General features: G+C 46.4%; 10 non-coding genes and 4 pseudogenes across 10 annotated transcripts; all 14 read right to left on the bottom strand.

Annotated features, from left to right (window-relative positions):
* Positions 1 to 243: 243 nt before the first annotated feature.
* On the bottom strand, positions 244 to 416 carry LOC148072942 (U2 spliceosomal RNA; annotated as a pseudogene).
* A 5,135-nt stretch (positions 417 to 5,551) lies between these two features.
* LOC148072941 (U2 spliceosomal RNA) lies at positions 5,552 to 5,696 on the bottom strand (annotated as a pseudogene).
* Positions 5,697 to 6,397: 701 nt separating this feature from the next.
* Positions 6,398 to 6,562, bottom strand: LOC148072940 (U1 spliceosomal RNA). The gene has a single exon (XR_015712341.1). It is a non-coding gene; the product is annotated as a U1 spliceosomal RNA (small nuclear RNA).
* Positions 6,563 to 7,031: 469 nt separating this feature from the next.
* LOC148072939 (U2 spliceosomal RNA) lies at positions 7,032 to 7,222 on the bottom strand. Its single transcript, XR_015712704.1, has one exon. It is a non-coding gene; the product is annotated as a U2 spliceosomal RNA (small nuclear RNA).
* Positions 7,223 to 7,974: 752 nt separating this feature from the next.
* On the bottom strand, positions 7,975 to 8,139 carry LOC148072938 (U1 spliceosomal RNA). Its single transcript, XR_015712340.1, has one exon. It is a non-coding gene; the product is annotated as a U1 spliceosomal RNA (small nuclear RNA).
* Positions 8,140 to 8,608: 469 nt separating this feature from the next.
* Positions 8,609 to 8,781, bottom strand: LOC148072937 (U2 spliceosomal RNA; annotated as a pseudogene).
* Positions 8,782 to 13,916: 5,135 nt separating this feature from the next.
* Positions 13,917 to 14,061, bottom strand: LOC148072936 (U2 spliceosomal RNA; annotated as a pseudogene).
* A 701-nt stretch (positions 14,062 to 14,762) lies between these two features.
* On the bottom strand, positions 14,763 to 14,927 carry LOC148072935 (U1 spliceosomal RNA). The gene has a single exon (XR_015712339.1). It is a non-coding gene; the product is annotated as a U1 spliceosomal RNA (small nuclear RNA).
* A 469-nt stretch (positions 14,928 to 15,396) lies between these two features.
* On the bottom strand, positions 15,397 to 15,587 carry LOC148072934 (U2 spliceosomal RNA). The gene has a single exon (XR_015712703.1). It is a non-coding gene; the product is annotated as a U2 spliceosomal RNA (small nuclear RNA).
* Positions 15,588 to 16,339: 752 nt separating this feature from the next.
* On the bottom strand, positions 16,340 to 16,504 carry LOC148072933 (U1 spliceosomal RNA). The gene has a single exon (XR_015712338.1). It is a non-coding gene; the product is annotated as a U1 spliceosomal RNA (small nuclear RNA).
* Positions 16,505 to 16,973: 469 nt separating this feature from the next.
* LOC148072932 (U2 spliceosomal RNA) lies at positions 16,974 to 17,164 on the bottom strand. Its single transcript, XR_015712702.1, has one exon. It is a non-coding gene; the product is annotated as a U2 spliceosomal RNA (small nuclear RNA).
* Positions 17,165 to 17,865: 701 nt separating this feature from the next.
* LOC148072931 (U1 spliceosomal RNA) lies at positions 17,866 to 18,030 on the bottom strand. Its single transcript, XR_015712337.1, has one exon. It is a non-coding gene; the product is annotated as a U1 spliceosomal RNA (small nuclear RNA).
* Positions 18,031 to 18,499: 469 nt separating this feature from the next.
* LOC148072930 (U2 spliceosomal RNA) lies at positions 18,500 to 18,690 on the bottom strand. Its single transcript, XR_015712701.1, has one exon. It is a non-coding gene; the product is annotated as a U2 spliceosomal RNA (small nuclear RNA).
* Positions 18,691 to 19,408: 718 nt separating this feature from the next.
* LOC148072929 (U1 spliceosomal RNA) lies at positions 19,409 to 19,573 on the bottom strand. The gene has a single exon (XR_015712336.1). It is a non-coding gene; the product is annotated as a U1 spliceosomal RNA (small nuclear RNA).
* Positions 19,574 to 19,804: the final 231 nt, after the last annotated feature.

The following is a 19,804-nucleotide window of genomic DNA, read 5'->3' as shown; positions in this document are numbered from 1 at the left end:
ACCAGACAGAGTAAGGAACCATATAGGGTAAGGAACAAGGCAGAGTAAGGAGCAACACTATGAAAGGAACCAGACAGAGTAAGGAACCATACAGGGTAAGGAGCCATACAGAGAAGGGAACCAGGAAGGGTAAGGAACGAAATACCCCCATCCTTCTCCTCACTTGAACACTCCACATCAATTGGGAAAGGCCTTGGCCAACCGCTTGAGGGGTTTGTACACTTAATTTCCATACAACTTTTAGGTTTTTGCACTGTTCCCAGAGATAATGCAATACCGGGTCAATGCGCAGAGAGGGTGGAGCAAGCCCCTGGCCCTTCTCCCATGTCCAAAAATCAATTTAATATATGGTCTCCATATAGGAGACGTATCAGATATTAAACTGATAAGAACAGATTTTTTGATTTTCAAGAATTTTTTATTGGCAGTTCAGTGTCTTTTCACATTTTTAAAGGGATTTAAAAATGAAAAACATACAGTTAAAAGAGATACTAAAACAAGGTATAAAAACAATTTCCTTTCTCTTCTCTCTTGGATGTTGTGCAGGAGCGGGGCAAGTCCAAGATATGTTCCCCACCGCTTCCCCCTCCAACGGAAAACTGGTCCATCCCCAGGTGAACAGAGCCTTCCTCCCCATTGCTCCTACCCACCAGCCACACCCGGAAAGCCATGGTCCGCCTCTGCCTTGAGCTTCACCGTGTGGCTCCGGTTCCTTCGTCCGGTGAAGCAGAGACGACGCTTCTTTGCGACTGTGTCCGGGGCCCGCCGCTTTCTCTCATGGTGTTGATGGTTAGAGAGGCCCTGCGGAGCACAGCCACGGGGGGAGTCTGCCTCTGCTTCCTCACCAACAGGTTTCTGGAGGACCACAGGCTTTCTTTTATCGCGGCTAGGGTGAGCCAGTAACCTGCCAACACCTTTGCAGGGATCTTTCTCTGGCTCACCCCATACAGCACCATCTGGGCTGTCAGGTCTCCACCTGTTGGCAAGTTCGGGAATTTCAAGGAACCGGCCAGTGCCCACAGCTCGACAGCAGAACTGCACTCCCAGAAGACATGCCTCACTGACTCAGAGGCGCCACACCCTGGCCGTGGGCAGGTTGAATGCGCTGCCATTCCTCGGGAGTGCATGACGGACCTGACCGGGAGGATCTCGTGGGCCACCATCCAGGACAGATCCCGTAGTCCGTTGGTGAGGGCAGGGTGGTTCACATTCTTCCAAACTGTGCTGGGCTCACCTTGGGTAAGCCCACGCACTGGACTCACTGGTTCCCGCTCCTGCACAAGAGACACAAGAGAGTTCAATCTACTTAAAACATGTACATCTCCCTCAAGATTAAAACCCTTTAAAAATTTCTCGATAAAACCATAGGAGGGTGGCATGTTAAAAGACACTGGCACTCGGAGGTCCCACTTCACCAGTCCCAACCGTCGGAGATAGTACCCCATCCAGAAACGTGTCATAGCTACGGTTTTTGGATTTCTGGATGGGGCGGTTACTATTTTTAGGTGGAGGGATGTGTAATGTCCTCCGAGTACCAGTCTGAGGTCTGGAAACCCTTTCCCTCCCTTTTCTCTTTCCTTTTTCATGGTCGCTCTCTTTAACCTTTCGGTTTTTGAGCGCCATAAAAAATAAAAAAGCTTCCTTTCAACAGTTAAAAGCACCCTCCTAGGCGGGGTAAAAACTGAACATACCAATAAAAAAAGAGGTACTATAACTGTCTTTATGATTAAAATCTTCCCTTCAAAAGTCAGTCGTCTTAGTCCCCAGTATCCCAGTCTTTGACTAACTTTACCTAACACCTGGTTCCAATTTGTCGCCCCCTCCCCGTGTTTGTCAAATTTTACCCCAAGTATTTTTAGTTCAGTCTGGGTCACTGTCAGAGGTAGTCCGGTCTTTTCAACGTCAGTCCAAGGTCCATAGAAGTGGGCATGGGTCTTGTCTCTGTTGAGCTTGGACCCAGAGGCCAGTCCAAACCAGTCAGTCAGGTCTAAAGTTCTGTGGAGAGAGAGGAGGTCAGAACAGAGAATACTAAAATCGTCCATATATAAAAAACATTTTGCTTCCCTCCCTCCACTACCCGGAATTGGCACCCCCCTGATCCATTGGTCCCTTCTCAAGACCTGTGCCAGAGGTTCAATGCAAGCCACATACAAGAGGGCAGATAACGGACATCCCTGTCGGACACCGCAGCGGATATTTACTGCTTTTGTCAGATGCCCGTTAACAACAAATCTGCTTGTTATATCCCGGTATAGCAGGCCCACCCAATCCAAGTATTTCTGTGGAAAACCCATCTTTTGCAGTACCTTGAAGAGGTACTGGTGCGAGATCCGATCAAAGGCTTTTTCAAAATCTAAATTTAATACTAAAAGTCGGATGTTTCTGTCTCTCGCCAGACAGATGGTGTCTCGGATCAGTATGAGGTTGTCTGTGATCTTCCTCCCAGGGACGGCACAGGCTTGATCCGGGTGGATCAGCCCATCTAAAAAAGGAGACATACGTGATGCTAAAATCTTACTAAAAAGTTTACAATCAACATTTAAAAGTGTAATTGGTCTCCAGTTCCGGATGTCCGTCTTGTCTTTGTCTTTGTGTAAAAGTGTAACTATTCCTACTCTAAAACTGTCGGGAAGTGTCGTCATTGTGTCAAAGTCGTTAAAAACAGCAAGCAAGTCAGGGGTTAAAATGTCCCAGAAAGTCCAATAAAATTCCACAGGGAGTCCATCCTCTCCTGGGCTTTTGTGGTTTTTAAAAGTTTTTATACATTTTGTCATTTCCATTTCTGTAATTGTTTGTGTTAAGGTTTCACTGTCATTGATTGTTTTTGACAGCATTTTTAAAAGTTCATTTAAAACATTTTCTTCGACCTGCTTTCTGTTATATATATTTGTAAAAAAAGTTTCAATGACTTCTTTTAGTCCCTCATTTGTATTTTCAATATTTTCTCCATTTTTTAAATTAAAAATCCCTCCCCCTCTGTTTAGAATCTTCCTAAAAAAATAACGTGTACACTTTTCCCCTTCTTCTATTTCTCTTTCTTTACTCCTTATTATTGCCCCTTTACTTTTCTTTTCGCTTATTGCAGTCATTTCCTGTTTTACATTTAAAATCTCCTCGTTAAAATCGATACCATTTTGGTTTAATAAAAAGTATCTTTGTAGTCTTTTCTGCAGTCCCATCATGCGTCTGTCGTCCCTATCTTTTGTCTTTTTACCTGCCTTCATAAAGAAAGTCTGTGTCCTCCCTTTCACCATTTCCCACCACGGTGCTCGTGTCTTGTACATGTCTTGAAGGGTCTGCCAGTCTTTGTACTGCTCCCGGTATTCCCTAACTAACTCCCTATCTTCTAAAAGGGAGCAGTTAAGTTTCCACAGACCTCTTCCTACAGTCACACCTTGCGTGATTGAAAGTGTGCAGGAGAGAAGGACGTGATCAGAAAAGAAAACAGGTGTTAATGTTGCATCTGTCGGGGGGCAGTCTCTTGAAAAAAGGTAGTCAATGCGAGAGGCTCTGGTACCATCACTACTGAACCAAGTGAAGCCCTCCTCTCTTGGATGCAGTGTTTTAAAACAGTCGCATAGTTTAAAATCTTTTCGGATTTCCTGTAATAAAACCGACGTTTTGTCCATTTTAAAATCGCACCCTGCTCCTTTGCGGTCACTCCTACTTAAAATACAATTAAAATCCCCTCCAACAACTAATGGTCTCCTACCTAGCATGTGGGACTGCAGGTCTTCTAAAAGGTCATACCTGTCGTTTTTGTCATTAAAACCATATACATTTAAAATGTTAATGTCGGTTCCCATAAAAGTCAAGTTTGCTAAAATTGCCCGTCCGTCTTTCACCACTGTGCTACCCTTCAGTGAGATATTTTTGTTTTTAATTAGGATGGCCACCCCGTCATTTTTGTTTTGGTTCGAGCCGCTCCATATAGAGGGCTGTGGCCATAGCTTTTCCCACTCTCTGTAGTTTTTTAAAAAGGGTAGCCCACACTCCTGAAGTAAAAACACATCTGCTTTAAAATCCTTTAAGAACGTTAAAACAGTTTGGGCTCTAACTCTCGACTTCACACTTCTAACATTGATAGTCGAGAAGGTGATAGACATGAGTAAGGTTAAAAGCAACAGGTAAAACATTTTTAAAAGACTACAGAGAGGGGACTATAAAAATCATTTGATATCTTGTGAAAGTAGCTCCCATCTACACTCATGGTTTTTGAGTGGAGCCTTCGAGCTGACTTTCCCCTTCGAGCTCTCGGTGTCGGGCTTGGCAGCATGGCTTTTCTTACCAGTTTTGCGAGCTTTTGGGGTTGACTGTAAGGCGACATCAAGGAAAGAGACCTCGTTGGGGGGGTTTGGAGGGAATTCTCTGGAGCCCTCACTGGAGTCGCTCTCTGTAAAAGCTCCAGGTCTTCCCCTCTTCTCCACCATCTCTGGGGGATCCAGAGATATATCGGACGCCGGTCTCTTGGAGAGCTGTGGATTTGGGAGGGGGACATACAGTGTTTGATCTTCCTCCTCCAGTTTGCCATCAGACTCCCCCACCCCCTCCCCCACTTCCTCCATTTTGTCCTTCACATTATCTGTGGACTCTGTGGAGGCGGAGACTGAGGTGGAGGAGGAAGATGTCCCCTCCCCTTCTCCCTCCCCCTGTGGGCCCTCTCCACCACTAGGAGGATTTGGAGGGAGATTTGAAAGTTTCCCGCCAATTTTTTGATTTGGCGGGAAACTTTCCCTCTCTTTCTCTCCATTTTCCTTTTCCGCCATTCTTGTCACTTTCAACTTGTTGGCAAAAGATCGTGGACAGTCTCTGAAGAGATGGTTCAAGTCACCACAAAGATTGCACTTTCTGCCATTGGAACACTGTTCATAAGTATGTCCAATTTCTCTGCACTTGCCACAGAATACTTTTTCACAAGCCTCTACCAGGTGTCCATGCTCCCCACATCTCCGGCAGAGCTTGGGCTGACCCTGGTAGTGGATGTAGCCCCTGTTTTCTCCCAGGACCATCATTGGTGGGAGATGTTTTAGGCCCTGGAAGCCCTGAGGGTCCGGCCATTGCTGGATAGGGACCCTCCATGAGCAGTTCCAGATGCCATCCTCATCTCTCACCTTGGTAGCCTGGCCTTTGACAGTACAATATCTCCCCAGCCATATGCATACATCCTCTGCATTTACAGTTTCATTGAACATTCGGACAATCACCGTTTTCAAGGAGTTGTCCGTCAGTTTCTCCACTGCAAATGCAGAAAACTGGGGTTTGGCATTCTCAAAACGAATCCAAAAATCTTTAAGCTGAACAGCAGACCTAAAACTGACATCGAATCCTTTGTTAAAGGGTAACGAAAGGATACAGTTCAAGTCATTTGGAGTAAACTCCAAAATTTGCTGAATCAGCTTTCTAGAAAAATCTAGTCTTGACATGTTTAAAAGTTTACCATTAACTTCATTAAAATTAAAACGCACAGTGTGGTGCCTCCGCATGCCAGCATGGGAGGCTGACATGGTGGAGACACCACAAAACTATGATAAAAATGAACAATAAAATCTATAAAAAATAACTAAAAAGCCAAACTTAAAAGGTAAAACTTAAGAGGTACTTACCTGTTACCAGGAACCAGTATACTGGTCCAAGGTAGTAAAGTCTGATAAGAACAGATACTACACTTGATCTTAGCCAAAAGGCCGAGAAGCGATGGCAACCATGTGCATGACCTTTTAGAGGGGCTCGAAAGGTCAACGAGAGCCACTTACGGGGCCACAAAGGGTAAAGAACCAGAAAAGGTAGGGAGCCACATAGGGTAAGGAACCACACAGGGTAAGGAACCACACAGGGTAAGGAGCCACACAAAGAAAGGAACCTGACAAAGTAAGGAGCCACACAGAGTAAGTAACCAGACAGAGTAAGGAACAACACAGAGTAAGGAACCAGACAGAGTAAGGAGCAACACAGAGTAAGGAGCAACACAGGGTAAGGAACAACACAGAGTAAGGAGCCACACAGAGTAAGGAGCCACACAGAGTAAGGGACAAGACAGAGTAAGGAGCAACACAGAGTAAGGAGCCACACAGGGTAAGGAACAACACAGAGTAAGGAGCCAAACAGGGTAAGGAGCCATACAGAGAAAGGAACCAGGCAGGGTAAGGAACCAGATCTCCTTCTCCTCACTGGAATGCTCCACATCAATTGGGAAAGGCCTGGGCCAACAGTTTGAGATCAGTCCAGTGCTAAGAAGGTCGACAAAGGTCATTCACTGAGAGCGCGATTTTAACTTGATCCCAGAAGGTGATTCCAACCTACCCGGCAACTTGTTAAACCCTACAGACAAGGACAAGCCTCGGCTGAGTGTTCCACACGAGCTTGCATCAAACTAAAGCATTCTTTAACAAGTGATGAACGGGGGAGAGCGCGAACGCAGTCCCCCACTACCAGAAATTATGCAGTCGAGATTCCCACATTTGGGGAATTCGCAAAGGTCAGCATGACCTAGAGTGCAATGGCCGGGCCTCGCCTTGGGTGAACCACCTTCCTGATCATGGTGTCTCCCCTGCCAGGTAAGTATGAATTGTAGAGCTCATAGACTTGATGGCCTGGAAATAATCCCTTGTTCTTACTCATGGTGGGGAGTAATGAGCCACACAGGGTAAGGAACAAGGCAGAGTAAGGAGCCACACAGAGTAAGAACCCAGACCTAGTAAGGAGAGCAACACTATGAAAGGAACCAGTCAGATTAAGGAACCATATAGGGTAAGGAACAAGGCAGAGTAAGGAGCCACACTATGAAAGGAACCAGACAGAGTAAGGAACCATATAGGGTAAGGAACAAGGCAGAGTAAGGAGCAACACTATGAAAGGAACCAGACAGAGTAAGGAACCATACAGGGTAAGGAGCCATACAGAGAAGGGAACCAGGAAGGGTAAGGAACGAAATACCCCCATCCTTCTCCTCACTTGAACACTCCACATCAATTGGGAAAGGCCTTGGCCAACCGCTTGAGGGGTTTGTACACTTAATTTCCATACAACTTTTAGGTTTTTGCACTGTTCCCAGAGATAATGCAATACCGGGTCAATGCGCAGAGAGGGTGGAGCAAGCCCCTGGCCCTTCTCCCATGTCCAAAAATCAATTTAATATATGGTCTCCATATAGGAGACGTATCAGATATTAAACTGATAAGAACAGATACTACACTTGATCTTAGCCAAAAGGCCGAGAAGCGATGGCAACCATGTGCATGACCTTTTAGAGGGGCTCGAAAGGTCAACGAGAGCCACTTACGGGGCCACAAAGGGTAAAGAACCAGAAAAGGTAGGGAGCCACATAGGGTAAGGAACCACATAGGGTAAGGAACCACACAGGGTAAGGAACCACACAGGGTAAGGAGCCACACAAAGAAAGGAACCTGACAAAGTAAGGAGCCACACAGAGTAAGTAACCAGACAGAGTAAGGAACAACACAGAGTAAGGAACCAGACAGAGTAAGGAACCAGACAGAGTAAGGAGCAACATAGAGTAAGGAGCAACACAGGGTAAGGAACAACACAGAGTAAGGAGCCACACAGAGTAAGGAGCCACACAGAGTAAGGGACAAGACAGAGTAAGGAGCAACACAGAGTAAGGAGCCACACAGGGTAAGGAACAACACAGAGTAAGGAGCCAAACAGGTTAAGGAACCAGACAGGGTAAGGAGCCATACAGAGAAAGGAACCAGGCAGGGTAAGGAACCAGATTTCCTTCTCCTCACTGGAATGCTCCACATCAATTGGGAAAGGCCTGGGCCAACAGTTTGAGATCAGTCCAGTGCTAAGAAGGTCGACAAAGGTCATTCACTGAGAGCGCGATTTTAACTTGATCCCAGAAGGTGATTCCAACCTACCCGGCAACTTGTTAAACCCTACAGACAAGGACAAGCCTCGGCTGAGTGTTCCACACGAGCTTGCATCAAACTAAAGCATTCTTTAACAAGTGATGAACGGGGGAGAGCGCGAACGCAGTCCCCCACTACCAGAAATTATGCAGTCGAGATTCCCACATTTGGGGAATTCGCAAAGGTCAGCATGACCTAGAGTGCAATGGCCGGGCCTCGCCTTGGGTGAACCACCTTCCTGATCATGGTGTCTCCCCTGCCAGGTAAGTATGAATTGTAGAGCTCATAGACTTGATGGCCTGGAAATAATCCCTTGTTCTTACTCATGGTGGGGAGTAATGAGCCACACAGGGTAAGGAACAAGGCAGAGTAAGGAGCCACACAGAGTAAGAACCCAGACCTAGTAAGGAGAGCAACACTATGAAAGGAACCAGACAGATTAAGGAACCATATAGGGTAAGGAACAAGGCAGAGTAAGGAGCCACACTATGAAAGGAACCAGACAGAGTAAGGAACCATATAGGGTAAGGAACAAGGCAGAGTAAGGAGCAACACTATGAAAGGAACCAGACAGAGTAAGGAACCATACAGGGTAAGGAGCCATACAGAGAAGGGAACCAGGAAGGGTAAGGAACGAAATACCCCCATCCTTCTCCTCACTTGAACACTCCACATCAATTGGGAAAGGCCTTGGCCAACCGCTTGAGGGGTTTGTACACTTAATTTCCATACAACTTTTAGGTTTTTGCACTGTTCCCAGAGATAATGCAATACCGGGTCAATGCGCAGAGAGGGTGGAGCAAGCCCCTGGCCCTTCTCCCATGTCCAAAAATCAATTTAATATATGGTCTCCATATAGGAGACGTATCAGATATTAAACTGATAAGAACAGATTTTTTGATTTTCAAGAATTTTTTATTGGCAGTTCAGTGTCTTTTCACATTTTTAAAGGGATTTAAAAATGAAAAACATACAGTTAAAAGAGATACTAAAACAAGGTATAAAAACAATTTCCTTTCTCTTCTCTCTTGGATGTTGTGCAGGAGCGGGGCAAGTCCAAGATATGTTCCCCACCGCTTCCCCCTCCAACGGAAAACTGGTCCATCCCCAGGTGAACAGAGCCTTCCTCCCCATTGCTCCTACCCACCAGCCACACCCGGAAAGCCATGGTCCGCCTCTGCCTTGAGCTTCACCGTGTGGCTCCGGTTCCTTCGTCCGGTGAAGCAGAGACGACGCTTCTTTGCGACTGTGTCCGGGGCCCGCCGCTTTCTCTCATGGTGTTGATGGTTAGAGAGGCCCTGCGGAGCACAGCCACGGGGGGAGTCTGCCTCTGCTTCCTCACCAACAGGTTTCTGGAGGACCACAGGCTTTCTTTTATCGCGGCTAGGGTGAGCCAGTAACCTGCCAACACCTTTGCAGGGATCTTTCTCTGGCTCACCCCATACAGCACCATCTGGGCTGTCAGGTCTCCACCTGTTGGCAAGTTCGGGAATTTCAAGGAACCGGCCAGTGCCCACAGCTCGACAGCAGAACTGCACTCCCAGAAGACATGCCTCACTGACTCAGAGGCGCCACACCCTGGCCGTGGGCAGGTTGAATGCGCTGCCATTCCTCGGGAGTGCATGACGGACCTGACCGGGAGGATCTCGTGGGCCACCATCCAGGACAGATCCCGTAGTCCGTTGGTGAGGGCAGGGTGGTTCACATTCTTCCAAACTGTGCTGGGCTCACCTTGGGTAAGCCCACGCACTGGACTCACTGGTTCCCGCTCCTGCACAAGAGACACAAGAGAGTTCAATCTACTTAAAACATGTACATCTCCCTCAAGATTAAAACCCTTTAAAAATTTCTCGATAAAACCATAGGAGGGTGGCATGTTAAAAGACACTGGCACTCGGAGGTCCCACTTCACCAGTCCCAACCGTCGGAGATAGTACCCCATCCAGAAACGTGTCATAGCTACGGTTTTTGGATTTCTGGATGGGGCGGTTACTATTTTTAGGTGGAGGGATGTGTAATGTCCTCCGAGTACCAGTCTGAGGTCTGGAAACCCTTTCCCTCCCTTTTCTCTTTCCTTTTTCATGGTCGCTCTCTTTAACCTTTCGGTTTTTGAGCGCCATAAAAAATAAAAAAGCTTCCTTTCAACAGTTAAAAGCACCCTCCTAGGCGGGGTAAAAACTGAACATACCAATAAAAAAAGAGGTACTATAACTGTCTTTATGATTAAAATCTTCCCTTCAAAAGTCAGTCGTCTTAGTCCCCAGTATCCCAGTCTTTGACTAACTTTACCTAACACCTGGTTCCAATTTGTCGCCCCCTCCCCGTGTTTGTCAAATTTTACCCCAAGTATTTTTAGTTCAGTCTGGGTCACTGTCAGAGGTAGTCCGGTCTTTTCAACGTCAGTCCAAGGTCCATAGAAGTGGGCATGGGTCTTGTCTCTGTTGAGCTTGGACCCAGAGGCCAGTCCAAACCAGTCAGTCAGGTCTAAAGTTCTGTGGAGAGAGAGGAGGTCAGAACAGAGAATACTAAAATCGTCCATATATAAAAAACATTTTGCTTCCCTCCCTCCACTACCCGGAATTGGCACCCCCCTGATCCATTGGTCCCTTCTCAAGACCTGTGCCAGAGGTTCAATGCAAGCCACATACAAGAGGGCAGATAACGGACATCCCTGTCGGACACCGCAGCGGATATTTACTGCTTTTGTCAGATGCCCGTTAACAACAAATCTGCTTGTTATATCCCGGTATAGCAGGCCCACCCAATCCAAGTATTTCTGTGGAAAACCCATCTTTTGCAGTACCTTGAAGAGGTACTGGTGCGAGATCCGATCAAAGGCTTTTTCAAAATCTAAATTTAATACTAAAAGTCGGATGTTTCTGTCTCTCGCCAGACAGATGGTGTCTCGGATCAGTATGAGGTTGTCTGTGATCTTCCTCCCAGGGACGGCACAGGCTTGATCCGGGTGGATCAGCCCATCTAAAAAAGGAGACATACGTGATGCTAAAATCTTACTAAAAAGTTTACAATCAACATTTAAAAGTGTAATTGGTCTCCAGTTCCGGATGTCCGTCTTGTCTTTGTCTTTGTGTAAAAGTGTAACTATTCCTACTCTAAAACTGTCGGGAAGTGTCGTCATTGTGTCAAAGTCGTTAAAAACAGCAAGCAAGTCAGGGGTTAAAATGTCCCAGAAAGTCCAATAAAATTCCACAGGGAGTCCATCCTCTCCTGGGCTTTTGTGGTTTTTAAAAGTTTTTATACATTTTGTCATTTCCATTTCTGTAATTGTTTGTGTTAAGGTTTCACTGTCATTGATTGTTTTTGACAGCATTTTTAAAAGTTCATTTAAAACATTTTCTTCGACCTGCTTTCTGTTATATATATTTGTAAAAAAAGTTTCAATGACTTCTTTTAGTCCCTCATTTGTATTTTCAATATTTTCTCCATTTTTTAAATTAAAAATCCCTCCCCCTCTGTTTAGAATCTTCCTAAAAAAATAACGTGTACACTTTTCCCCTTCTTCTATTTCTCTTTCTTTACTCCTTATTATTGCCCCTTTACTTTTCTTTTCGCTTATTGCAGTCATTTCCTGTTTTACATTTAAAATCTCCTCGTTAAAATCGATACCATTTTGGTTTAATAAAAAGTATCTTTGTAGTCTTTTCTGCAGTCCCATCATGCGTCTGTCGTCCCTATCTTTTGTCTTTTTACCTGCCTTCATAAAGAAAGTCTGTGTCCTCCCTTTCACCATTTCCCACCACGGTGCTCGTGTCTTGTACATGTCTTGAAGGGTCTGCCAGTCTTTGTACTGCTCCCGGTATTCCCTAACTAACTCCCTATCTTCTAAAAGGGAGCAGTTAAGTTTCCACAGACCTCTTCCTACAGTCACACCTTGCGTGATTGAAAGTGTGCAGGAGAGAAGGACGTGATCAGAAAAGAAAACAGGTGTTAATGTTGCATCTGTCGGGGGGCAGTCTCTTGAAAAAAGGTAGTCAATGCGAGAGGCTCTGGTACCATCACTACTGAACCAAGTGAAGCCCTCCTCTCTTGGATGCAGTGTTTTAAAACAGTCGCATAGTTTAAAATCTTTTCGGATTTCCTGTAATAAAACCGACGTTTTGTCCATTTTAAAATCGCACCCTGCTCCTTTGCGGTCACTCCTACTTAAAATACAATTAAAATCCCCTCCAACAACTAATGGTCTCCTACCTAGCATGTGGGACTGCAGGTCTTCTAAAAGGTCATACCTGTCGTTTTTGTCATTAAAACCATATACATTTAAAATGTTAATGTCGGTTCCCATAAAAGTCAAGTTTGCTAAAATTGCCCGTCCGTCTTTCACCACTGTGCTACCCTTCAGTGAGATATTTTTGTTTTTAATTAGGATGGCCACCCCGTCATTTTTGTTTTGGTTCGAGCCGCTCCATATAGAGGGCTGTGGCCATAGCTTTTCCCACTCTCTGTAGTTTTTTAAAAAGGGTAGCCCACACTCCTGAAGTAAAAACACATCTGCTTTAAAATCCTTTAAGAACGTTAAAACAGTTTGGGCTCTAACTCTCGACTTCACACTTCTAACATTGATAGTCGAGAAGGTGATAGACATGAGTAAGGTTAAAAGCAACAGGTAAAACATTTTTAAAAGACTACAGAGAGGGGACTATAAAAATCATTTGATATCTTGTGAAAGTAGCTCCCATCTACACTCATGGTTTTTGAGTGGAGCCTTCGAGCTGACTTTCCCCTTCGAGCTCTCGGTGTCGGGCTTGGCAGCATGGCTTTTCTTACCAGTTTTGCGAGCTTTTGGGGTTGACTGTAAGGCGACATCAAGGAAAGAGACCTCGTTGGGGGGGTTTGGAGGGAATTCTCTGGAGCCCTCACTGGAGTCGCTCTCTGTAAAAGCTCCAGGTCTTCCCCTCTTCTCCACCATCTCTGGGGGATCCAGAGATATATCGGACGCCGGTCTCTTGGAGAGCTGTGGATTTGGGAGGGGGACATACAGTGTTTGATCTTCCTCCTCCAGTTTGCCATCAGACTCCCCCACCCCCTCCCCCACTTCCTCCATTTTGTCCTTCACATTATCTGTGGACTCTGTGGAGGCGGAGACTGAGGTGGAGGAGGAAGATGTCCCCTCCCCTTCTCCCTCCCCCTGTGGGCCCTCTCCACCACTAGGAGGATTTGGAGGGAGATTTGAAAGTTTCCCGCCAATTTTTTGATTTGGCGGGAAACTTTCCCTCTCTTTCTCTCCATTTTCCTTTTCCGCCATTCTTGTCACTTTCAACTTGTTGGCAAAAGATCGTGGACAGTCTCTGAAGAGATGGTTCAAGTCACCACAAAGATTGCACTTTCTGCCATTGGAACACTGTTCATAAGTATGTCCAATTTCTCTGCACTTGCCACAGAATACTTTTTCACAAGCCTCTACCAGGTGTCCATGCTCCCCACATCTCCGGCAGAGCTTGGGCTGACCCTGGTAGTGGATGTAGCCCCTGTTTTCTCCCAGGACCATCATTGGTGGGAGATGTTTTAGGCCCTGGAAGCCCTGAGGGTCCGGCCATTGCTGGATAGGGACCCTCCATGAGCAGTTCCAGATGCCATCCTCATCTCTCACCTTGGTAGCCTGGCCTTTGACAGTACAATATCTCCCCAGCCATATGCATACATCCTCTGCATTTACAGTTTCATTGAACATTCGGACAATCACCGTTTTCAAGGAGTTGTCCGTCAGTTTCTCCACTGCAAATGCAGAAAACTGGGGTTTGGCATTCTCAAAACGAATCCAAAAATCTTTAAGCTGAACAGCAGACCTAAAACTGACATCGAATCCTTTGTTAAAGGGTAACGAAAGGATACAGTTCAAGTCATTTGGAGTAAACTCCAAAATTTGCTGAATCAGCTTTCTAGAAAAATCTAGTCTTGACATGTTTAAAAGTTTACCATTAACTTCATTAAAATTAAAACGCACAGTGTGGTGCCTCCGCATGCCAGCATGGGAGGCTGACATGGTGGAGACACCACAAAACTATGATAAAAATGAACAATAAAATCTATAAAAAATAACTAAAAAGCCAAACTTAAAAGGTAAAACTTAAGAGGTACTTACCTGTTACCAGGAACCAGTATACTGGTCCAAGGTAGTAAAGTCTGATAAGAACAGATACTACACTTGATCTTAGCCAAAAGGCCGAGAAGCGATGGCAACCATGTGCATGACCTTTTAGAGGGGCTCGAAAGGTCAACGAGAGCCACTTACGGGGCCACAAAGGGTAAAGAACCAGAAAAGGTAGGGAGCCACATAGGGTAAGGAACCACACAGGGTAAGGAACCACACAGGGTAAGGAGCCACACAAAGAAAGGAACCTGACAAAGTAAGGAGCCACACAGAGTAAGTAACCAGACAGAGTAAGGAACAACACAGAGTAAGGAACCAGACAGAGTAAGGAGCAACACAGAGTAAGGAGCAACACAGGGTAAGGAACAACACAGAGTAAGGAGCCACACAGAGTAAGGAGCCACACAGAGTAAGGGACAAGACAGAGTAAGGAGCAACACAGAGTAAGGAGCCACACAGGGTAAGGAACAACACAGAGTAAGGAGCCAAACAGGGTAAGGAGCCATACAGAGAAAGGAACCAGGCAGGGTAAGGAACCAGATCTCCTTCTCCTCACTGGAATGCTCCACATCAATTGGGAAAGGCCTGGGCCAACAGTTTGAGATCAGTCCAGTGCTAAGAAGGTCGACAAAGGTCATTCACTGAGAGCGCGATTTTAACTTGATCCCAGAAGGTGATTCCAACCTACCCGGCAACTTGTTAAACCCTACAGACAAGGACAAGCCTCGGCTGAGTGTTCCACACGAGCTTGCATCAAACTAAAGCATTCTTTAACAAGTGATGAACGGGGGAGAGCGCGAACGCAGTCCCCCACTACCAGAAATTATGCAGTCGAGATTCCCACATTTGGGGAATTCGCAAAGGTCAGCATGACCTAGAGTGCAATGGCCGGGCCTCGCCTTGGGTGAACCACCTTCCTGATCATGGTGTCTCCCCTGCCAGGTAAGTATGAATTGTAGAGCTCATAGACTTGATGGCCTGGAAATAATCCCTTGTTCTTACTCATGGTGGGGAGTAATGAGCCACACAGGGTAAGGAACAAGGCAGAGTAAGGAGCCACACAGAGTAAGAACCCAGACCTAGTAAGGAGAGCAACACTATGAAAGGAACCAGTCAGATTAAGGAACCATATAGGGTAAGGAACAAGGCAGAGTAAGGAGCCACACTATGAAAGGAACCAGACAGAGTAAGGAACCATATAGGGTAAGGAACAAGGCAGAGTAAGGAGCAACACTATGAAAGGAACCAGACAGAGTAAGGAACCATACAGGGTAAGGAGCCATACAGAGAAGGGAACCAGGAAGGGTAAGGAACGAAATACCCCCATCCTTCTCCTCACTTGAACACTCCACATCAATTGGGAAAGGCCTTGGCCAACCGCTTGAGGGGTTTGTACACTTAATTTCCATACAACTTTTAGGTTTTTGCACTGTTCCCAGAGATAATGCAATACCGGGTCAATGCGCAGAGAGGGTGGAGCAAGCCCCTGGCCCTTCTCCCATGTCCAAAAATCAATTTAATATATGGTCTCCATATAGGAGACGTATCAGATATTAAACTGATAAGAACAGATACTACACTTGATCTTAGCCAAAAGGCCGAGAAGCGATGGCAACCATGTGCATGACCTTTTAGAGGGGCTCGAAAGGTCAACGAGAGCCACTTACGGGGCCACAAAGGGTAAAGAACCAGAAAAGGTAGGGAGCCACATAGGGTAAGGAACCACATAGGGTAAGGAACCACACAGGGTAAGGAACCACACAGGGTAAGGAGCCACACAAAGAAAGGAACCTGACAAAGTAAGGAGCCACACAGAGTAAGTAACCAGACAGAGTAAGGAACAACACAGAGTAAGGAACCAGACAGAGTAAGGAACCAGACAGAGTAAGGAGCAACATAGAGTAAGGAGCAACACAGGGTAAGGAACAACACAGAGTAAGGAGCCACACAGAGTAAGGAGCCACACAGAGTAAGGGACAAGACAGAGTAAGGAGCAACACAGAGTAAGGAGCCACACAGGGTAAGGAACAACACAGAGTAAGGAGCCAAACAGGTTAAGGAACCAGACAGGGTAAGGAGCCATACAGAGAAAGGAACCAGGCAGGGTAAGGAACCAGATTTCCTTCTCCTCACTGGAATGCTCCACATCAATTGGGAAAGGCCTGGGCCAACAGTTTGAGATCAGTCCAGTGCTAAGAAGGTCGACAAAGGTCATTCACTGAGAGCGCGATTTTAACTTGATCCCAGAAGGTGATTCCAACCTACCCGGCAACTTGTTAAACCCTACAGACAAGGACAAGCCTCGGCTGAGTGTTCCACACGAGCTTGCATCAAACTAAAGCATTCTTTAACAAGTGATGAACGGGGGAGAGCGCGAACGCAGTCCCCCACTACCAGAAATTATGCAGTCGAGATTCCCACATTTGGGGAATTCGCAAAGGTCAGCATGACCTAGAGTGCAATGGCCGGGCCTCGCCTTGGGTGAACCACCTTCCTGATCATGGTGTCTCCCCTGCCAGGTAAGTATGAATTGTAGAGCTCATAGACTTGATGGCCTGGAAATAATCCCTTGTTCTTACTCATGGTGGGGAGTAATGAGCCACACAGGGTAAGGAACAAGGCAGAGTAAGGAGCCACACAGAGTAAGAACCCAGACCTAGTAAGGAGAGCAACACTATGAAAGGAACCAGACAGATTAAGGAACCATATAGGGTAAGGAACAAGGCAGAGTAAGGAGCCACACTATGAAAGGAACCAGACAGAGTAAGGAACCATATAGGGTAAGGAACAAGGCAGAGTAAGGAGCAACACTATGAAAGGAACCAGACAGAGTAAGGAACCATACAGGGTAAGGAGCCATACAGAGAAGGGAACCAGGAAGGGTAAGGAACGAAATACCCCCATCCTTCTCCTCACTTGAACACTCCACATCAATTGGGAAAGGCCTTGGCCAACCGCTTGAGGGGTTTGTACACTTAATTTCCATACAACTTTTAGGTTTTTGCACTGTTCCCAGAGATAATGCAATACCGGGTCAATGCGCAGAGAGGGTGGAGCAAGCCCCTGGCCCTTCTCCCATGTCCAAAAATCAATTTAATATATGGTCTCCATATAGGAGACGTATCAGATATTAAACTGATAAGAACAGATACTACACTTGATCTTAGCCAAAAGGCCGAGAAGCGATGGCAACCATGTGCATGACCTTTTAGAGGGGCTCGAAAGGTCAACGAGAGCCACTTACGGGGCCACAAAGGGTAAAGAACCAGAAAAGGTAGGGAGCCACATAGGGTAAGGAACCACACAGGGTAAGGAACCACACAGGGTAAGGAGCCACACAAAGAAAGGAACCTGACAAAGTAAGGAGCCACACAGAGTAAGTAACCAGACAGAGTAAGGAACAACACAGAGTAAGGAACCAGACAGAGTAAGGAGCAACACAGAGTAAGGAGCAACACAGGGTAAGGAACAACACAGAGTAAGGAGCCAAACAGAGTAAGGAGCCACACAGAGTAAGGGACAAGACAGAGTAAGGAGCAACACAGAGTAAGGAGCCACACAGGGTAAGGAACAACACAGAGTAAGGAGCCAAACAGGGTAAGGAGCCATACAGAGAAAGGAACCAGGCAGGGTAAGGAACCAGATCTCCTTCTCCTCACTGGAATGCTCCACATCAATTGGGAAAGGCCTGGGCCAACAGTTTGAGATCAGTCCAGTGCTAAGAAGGTCGACAAAGGTCATTCACTGAGAGCGCGATTTTAACTTGATCCCAGAAGGTGATTCCAACCTACCCGGCAACTTGTTAAACCCTACAGACAAGGACAAGCCTCGGCTGAGTGTTCCACACGAGCTTGCATCAAACTAAAGCATTCTTTAACAAGTGATGAACGGGGGAGAGCGCGAACGCAGTCCCCCACTACCAGAAATTATGCAGTCGAGATTCCCACATTTGGGGAATTCGCAAAGGTCAGCATGACCTAGAGTGCAATGGCCGGGCCTCGCCTTGGGTGAACCACCTTCCTGATCATGGTGTCTCCCCTGCCAGGTAAGTATGAATTGTAGAGCTCATAGACTTGATGGCCTGGAAATAATCCCTTGTTCTTACTCATGGTGGGGAGTAATGAGCCACACAGGGTAAGGAACAAGGCAGAGTAAGGAGCCACACAGAGTAAGAACCCAGACCTAGTAAGGAGAGCAACACTATGAAAGGAACCAGACAGATTAAGGAACCATATAGGGTAAGGAACAAGGCAGAGTAAGGAGCCACACTATGAAAGGAACCAGACAGAGTAAGGAACCATATAGGGTAAGGAACAAGGCAGAGTAAGGAGCAACACTATGAAAGGAACCAGACAGAGTAAGGAACCATACAGGGTAAGGAGCCATACAGAGAAGGGAACCAGGAAGGGTAAGGAACGAAATACCCCCATCCTTCTCCTCACTTGAACACTCCACATCAATTGGGAAAGGCCTTGGCCAACCGCTTGAGGGGTTTGTACACTTAATTTCCATACAACTTTTAGGTTTTTGCACTGTTCCCAGAGATAATGCAATACCGGGTCAATGCGCAGAGAGGGTGGAGCAAGCCCCTGGCCCTTCTCCCATGTCCAAAAATCAATTTAATATATGGTCTCCATATAGGAGACGTATCAGATATTAAACTGATAAGAACAGATACTACACTTGATCTTAGCCAAAAGGCCGAGAAGCGATGGCAACCATGTGCATGACCTTTTAGAGGGGCTCGAAAGGTCAACGAGAGCCACTTACGGGGCCACAAAGGGTAAAGAACCAGAAAAGGTAGGGAGCCACATAGGGTAAGGAACCACACAGGGTAAGGAACCACACAGGGTAAGGAGCCACACAAAGAAAGGAACCTGACAAAGTAAGGAGCCACACAGAGTAAGTAACCAGACAGAGTAAGGAACAACACAGAGTAAGGAACCAGACAGAGTAAGGAGCAACATAGAGTAAGGAGCAACACAGGGTAAGGAACAACACAGAGTAAGGAGCCACACAGAGTAAGGAGCCACACAGAGTAAGGGACAAGACAGAGTAAGGAGCAACACAGAGTAAGGAGCCACACAGGGTAAGGAACAACACAGAGTAAGGAGCCAAACAGGTTAAGGAACCAGACAGGGTAAGGAGCCATACAGAGAAAGGAACCAGGCAGGGTAAGGAACCAGATTTCCTTCTCCTCACTGGAATGCTCCACATCAATTGGGAAAGGCCTGGGCCAACAGTTTGAGATCAGTCCAGTGCTAAGAAGGTCGACAAAGGTCATTCACTGAGAGCGCGATTTTAACTTGATCCCAGAAGGTGATTCCAACCTACCCGGCAACTTGTTAAACCCTACAGACAAGGACAAGCCTCGGCTGAGTGTTCCACACGAGCTTGCATCAAACTAAAGCATTCTTTAACAAGTGATGAACGGGGGAGAGCGCGAACGCAGTCCCCCACTACCAGAAATTATGCAGTCGAGATTCCCACATTTGGGGAATTCGCAAAGGTCAGCATGACCTAGAGTGCAATGGCCGGGCCTCGCCTTGGGTGAACCACCTTCCTGATCATGGTGTCTCCCCTGCCAGGTAAGTATGAATTGTAGAGCTCATAGACTTGATGGCCTGGAAATAATCCCTTGTTCTTACTCATGGTGGGGAGTAATGAGCCACACAGGGTAAGGAACAAGGCAGAGTAAGGAGCCACACAGAGTAAGAACCCAGACCTAGTAAGGAGAGCAACACTATGAAAGGAACCAGACAGATTAAGGAACCATATAGGGTAAGGAACAAGGCAGAGTAAGGAGCCACACTATGAAAGGAACCAG

Source organism: Callionymus lyra, chromosome 8 (genome assembly GCF_982586985.1).
Source record: "Callionymus lyra chromosome 8, fCalLyr1.hap1.1, whole genome shotgun sequence".
Lineage (NCBI taxonomy): Eukaryota > Metazoa > Chordata > Actinopteri > Syngnathiformes > Callionymidae > Callionymus > Callionymus lyra.
Note: the sequence above shows the minus strand (reverse complement) of the source record. Positions and strands in the feature narration are given on the sequence as shown.